The following is a 5,872-nucleotide window of genomic DNA, read 5'->3' on the forward strand; positions in this document are numbered from 1 at the left end:
CTGAATAGTTTTGGCATCTCACTCTATCCTTTGAAATTCAGAATGATTGGCTTCTTTAGGAACTCAGAATCCAGATAGTGTTATTGATTCTCCTAGTAGAGTATGATGATTCTTGAACATAGCTACTTATTGAGTCTTGGCTGTGGCCCAAAGCACTCTGTCTTCCAGTATTACCACCGGATACATACATGCCACAGACACATAATTGGGTGAACCTTTTCAGATTGTGACTCAGCTTTGCTAGAGTCCCCAACTAGAGGTGTCCAGGGTTCTTAAGCACACTCTTATTGCCTTGGATCACAACTCTTATTTTTCTCTCTTTCTTTTCGTTTTCTTTTTCTCTTTTTTTTTTCGAAATTTTTTTTTTGAATAGAAATGCTTTTTCTTGCTTCAAGAATCATTGTAATGATTTTTCAGATCCTCAGTAACATGTCTCCTTTTCATCATTCTTTCAAGAGCCAACATTCATAAACCACAAATTCAAGATACATATGCACTGTTTAAGCATACATTCAGAAAACAAAAATATTGCCACCACATCAAAATAATTAAACTATTATAAAATTCAAAATTCATGCAATTCTTTCCTTTTCAATTTAAGCACGTTTTTATTCAAGAAAGGTGATGGATTCATAGGACATTCATAACTTTAAGGCATAGACACTAAGACACTAATGATTACAAGACACAAACATAGATAAACATAAGCATAAAATTCGAAAAACAGAAGAATAAAGAACAAGGAAATCAAAGAACGGGTCCACCTTAGTGATGGCGGCTCTTTCTTGCTCTTGAAGATCCTATGGAGTGCTTGAGCTCCTCAATGTCTCTTCCTTGTCTTTGTTGCTCCTCCCTTATGATTCTTTGGTCTTCTCTAATCTCATGGAGGATGATGGAGTGTTCTTGATGCTCCATCCTTAGTTGTTCCATGTTGGAACTCAGCTCTCCTAGGGAGGTGTTTAGTTGCTCCCAATAGTTTTGTGGAGGAAAGTGCATCCCTTGAGGAATCTCAGGGATCTCATGATGAGTGGGATCTCTTGTGTGCTCCATCCTTTTCTTAGTGATGGGCTTGTCCTCCTCAATGGGTGTGTCTCCCTCTATGTCAACTCCAACCGAATAACAGAGGTGACAAATGAGATGAAGGAAGGCTAACCTTGCCAAGGTAGAGGACTTGTCCGCCACCTTATAGAGTTCTTGGGCTATAACCTTATGAACTTCTATTCCTTCTCCAATCATGATGCTATGGATCATGATAGCCCGGTCTATGGTAACTTCGGACCGGTTGCTAGTGGGAATGATTGAGCGTTGTATAAACTCTAACCATCCTCTAGCCACGGGCTTGAGGTCATGCCTTCTTAATTGAACCGGCTTTCCTCTTGGATCTCTCTTCCATTGGGCGCCCTCTTCACATATGACTGTGAGGACTTGGTCCAACCTTTGATCAAAGTTGACCCTTCTAGTGTAAGGGTGTTCATCTCCTTGCATCATAGGCAAGTTGAACGCCAACCTTACACTCTCCGGACTAAAATCCAAGTATTTCCCCCGAACCATAGTAAGATAATTCTTTGGATTCGGGTTCACACTTTGGTCATGGTTCTTGGTGATCCATGCATTGGCATAGAACTCTTGAACCATCAAGATTCTGACTTGTTGAATGGGGTTGGTAAGAACTTCCCAACCTCTTCTTCGGATCTCATGTCGGATCTCCGGATATTCACCCTTTTTGAGTGAAAAAGGGACCTCGGGGATCACCTTCTTCAAGGCCACAACTTCATAGAAGTGGTCTTGATGCACCCTTGAGATGAATCTTTCCATCTCCCATGACTCGGAGGTGGAAGCTTTTGCCTTCCCTTTCCTCTTTCTAGAGGTTTCTCCGGCCTTGGATGCCATAAATGGTTATGGAAAAACAAAAAGCAAGGCTTTTACCACACCAAACTTAAAATGTTTGCTCGTCCTCGAGCAAAAGAAGAAAGAAGAGAGTAGAAGAAGAAGAAATGAGGAGAAAGGGAATGGCTTTGTATTCGGCCAAAGGGGAGAGAGATGGTGTTTAAGGTGTGTGAAGAAGAAAGAGTGAAGGAGGGTTTATATAGGAGAGGGGGAGAGGGGTGTTTGGCCATTTGAGGGTGGGTTTGGGTGGGAAAGTGGTTTGAATTTGAATGGTGAGGTAGGTGGGGTTTTATGAAGGATGGATGTGAGTGGTGAAGAGAAAGATGGGATTTGATAGGTGAAGGGTTTTTGGGGAAGAGGTATTGAGGTGATTGGTGAATGGGTGAAGAAGAGAGAGAGAGTGGTAGGGTAGGTGAGGATCCTGTGGGGTCCACAGATCCTGAGGTGTCAAGGAAAAGTCATCCCTGCACCAAATGGCATGCAAAATCACGTTTTGTGCCATTTCTGGCGTTAAACGCCGGGCTGGTGCCCATTTCTGGCGTTTAACGCCAGCTTCTTGCCCCTTTCTGGCGTTTAACGCCAGTCTGGTGCCCCTTTCTGGCGTTAAACGCCCAGAATGGTGCCAGACTGGGCGTTAAACGCCCAACAGCTAACCTCACTGGCGTTTAAACGCCAGTGGGTGCGTCCTCCAGGGTGTGCTATTTTTCTTCCTGTTTTTCATTCTGTTTTTGCTTTTTTCATTGATTTTGTGACTTCTCATGATCATCAACCTACAAAAAAGATAAAATAACAAAATAAAATAATTAATTATAAAACATTGGGTTGCCTCCCAACAAGCGCTTCTTTAATGTCATTAGCTTGACAGAGGACTCTCATGGAGCCTCACAGATATGCAAAGCTATGTTGGGACCTCCCAACACCAAACTTAGAGTTTGAATGTGGGGGTTCAACACCAAACTTAGAGTTTGGTTGTGGCCTCCCAACACCAAACTTAGAGTTTGACTGTGGGGGCTCTGTTTGGCTCTGCTTTGAGAGAAGCTCTTCATGCTTCCTCTCCATGATGACAGAGGGATATCCTTGGGCCTTAAACACCAAGGATTCTTCATTCACTTGAATGATCAACTCTCCTCTATCAACATCAATCACAGCCTTTGCTGTGGCTAGGAAGGGTCTGCCAAGGATGATGGATTCATCCATGCACTTCCCAGTCTCTAGGACTATGAAATTAGTAGGGATGTAATGGTCTTCAACCTTGACCAGAACATCCTCTACAAGTCCATAGGCTTGTTTTCTTGAGTTGTCTGCCATCTCTAGTGAGATTTCTGCAGCTTGTACCTCAGAGATTCCTAACTTCTCCATTACAGAGAGAGGCATGAGGTTTACACTTGACCCTAAGTCACACAAGGCCTTCTTGAAGGTCATGGTGCCTATGGTACAAGGTATTGAAAACTTCCCAGGATCCTGCCTCTTTTGAGGTAATTTCTGCCTAGACAAGTCATCCAGTTCTTTGGTGAGCAAAGGGGATTCATCCTCCCAAGTCTCATTTCCAAATAACTTGTCATTCAGCTTCATGATTGCTCCAAGGTATTTAGCAACTTGCTCCTCAGTGACATACTCATCCTCTTCAGAGGAAGAATACTCATCAGAGCTCATAAATGGCAGAAGTAAGTCCAATGGAATCTCTATGGTCTCAGTTTGAGCCTCAGATTCCCATGGTTCCTCATTGGGGAACTCATTGGAGGCCAGTGGACGCCCACTGAGGCCTTCCTCAGTGGCGTTCACTGCCCCTTCTTCCTCCCAAAATTCGGCCATGTTGATGGCCTTGCACTCTCCTTTTGGATTTTCTTCTGTATTGCTTGGAAGAGTACTAGGAGGGAGTTCAGTAATTTTCTTGCTCAGCTGACCCACTTGTCCTTCCAAGTTTCTAATGGAAGACCTAGTTTCAGTCATGAAACTTTGAGTGGTTTTGATTAGATCAGAGACCATGGTTGCTAAGTCAGAGTTATTCTGCTTAGAACTCTCTGTCTGTTGCTGAGAAGATGATGGAAAAGGCTTGCTATTGCTGAACCTGTTTCTTCCACCATTATTATTTTTGAAACCTTGTTGAGGTCTCTGTTGATCCTTCCATGAAAGATTTGGATGATTCCTCCATGAAGGATTATAGGTGTTTCCATAGGGTTCTCCCATGTAATTCACCTCTTCCATTGAAGGATTCTCAGGATCATAAGCTTCTTCCTCAGATGAAGCTTCCTTAGTACTGCTTGGTGCATTTTGCATTCCAGACAGACTTTGAGAAATCATATTGACTTGTTGGGTCAATATTTTATTCTGAGCCAAAATGGCATTCAGAGTGTCAATCTCAAGAACTCCTTTCTTTTGACTAGTCCCATTGTTCACAGGATTTCTTTCAGAAGTGTACATGAATTGGTTATTTGCAACCATTTCAATCAGTTCTTGAGCTTCAGTAGGCGTCTTCTTCAGATGAAGAGATCCTCCAGAAGAGCTATCCAAAGACATCTTGGATAGTTCAGAGAGACCATCATAGAAAATACCTATGATGCTCCATTCAGAAAGCATATCAGAAGGACACTTTCTGATTAATTGTTTGTATCTTTCCCAAGCTTCATAGAGGGATTCTCCTTCCTTCTGTCTGAAGGTTTGGACTTCCACTCTAAGCTTACTCAATTTTTGAGGTGGAAAGAACTTTGCCAAGAAGGCATTGACTAGCTTTTCCCAAGAGTCCAGGCTTTCTTTAGGTTGTAAGTCCAACCATGTTCTAGCTCTGTCTCTTACAGCAAAAGGGAATAGTATAAGTCTGTAGACCTCAGGGTCAACCCCATTAGTCTTGACAGTGTCACAGATTTGCAAGAATTCAGCTAAAAACTGATGAGGATCTTCCAATGGAAGTCCATGGAACTTGCAATTCTGTTGCATTAGAGAAACTAATTGAGGCTTAAGCTCAAAGTTGTTTGCTCCAATGACAGGGATAGAGATGCTTCTCCCATAGAAATCGGGAGTAGGTGCAGTAAAGTCACCCAGCACCTTCCTTGCATTGTTGGCATTGTTGTTTTCGGCTGCCATGTGTTCTTCTTCTTTGAAGAATTCGGTCAGGTCCTCTAAAGAGAGTTGTGCTTTGGCTTCTCTTAGCTTTCTCTTCAAGGTTCTTTCAGGTTCAGGATCAGCCTCAACAAGAATGCCTTTGTCTTTGCTCCTGCTCATATGAGAGAGAAGAGAACAAGAAATGTGGAATCCTCTATGTCACAGTATAGAGATTCCTTTAGGTGTCAGAGGAAAAGAAAAGTAGAAGACAGAAGTAGAAAATTCGAACTTATCAAAGGAGATGGAGTTCGAATTTTGCATTAAGGGATAGTGTTAGTCCATAAATAGAAGGATGTGAGAAGAAGGGAAGTAATTTTCGAAAATTAAGTAAAGGATTTTGAAAACATTTTTGAAGACATTACTTGATTTTCGAAAATGAAAGTGGAAAAGAAATCAAGTGATTTTTGAAAGAGATTTTAAAATTAGAAATCAAAAAGATTTGATTGAAAACTATTTTGAAAAAGATGTGGTTAAGAAAATATGATTAGTTTTTTTAAAAAAGATGTGATTGAGAAGATACGATTTGAAAAACATTGTAAAAAAAAGATTTGATTTTGAAAATTAAAAACTTGACTAACAAGAAAAGATATGATTCAAACATTAAACCTTTCTCAACAGAAAAGGTAACATACTTGAAATGTTGAATCAAATCATTAATTGATAGTAAGTATCTTAGAAAATAGAAAGAAATTGATTTTGAAAAAGATTTGATTGAAAAATTGATTTGAAAAAAGATTTGATTTTGAAAAGATTTTGAAAACTTAGAAAAAATTTGATTTGAAAACAAAATCTTCCCTTCTAGCCATCCTGGCGTTAAACGCCCAGAATGGTGCATATTCTGGCGTTTAACGCCCAAAATGCTACCCTTTTGGGCGTTAAACGCCCA

General features: G+C 40.9%; 1 non-coding gene across 1 annotated transcript; it reads left to right on the plus strand.

Annotated features, from left to right (window-relative positions):
- The first annotated feature begins 4,458 nt into the window (after window positions 1-4,458).
- Window positions 4,459-4,566, plus strand: LOC112699806 (small nucleolar RNA R71). Its single transcript, XR_003152744.1, has one exon. It is a non-coding gene; the product is annotated as a small nucleolar RNA R71 (small nucleolar RNA).
- The last annotated feature ends 1,306 nt before the right edge of the window (window positions 4,567-5,872 follow it).

This window comes from Arachis hypogaea, chromosome 6, assembly GCF_003086295.3.
Source record: "Arachis hypogaea cultivar Tifrunner chromosome 6, arahy.Tifrunner.gnm2.J5K5, whole genome shotgun sequence".
In the NCBI taxonomy this organism is placed as follows: domain Eukaryota; kingdom Viridiplantae; phylum Streptophyta; class Magnoliopsida; order Fabales; family Fabaceae; genus Arachis; species Arachis hypogaea.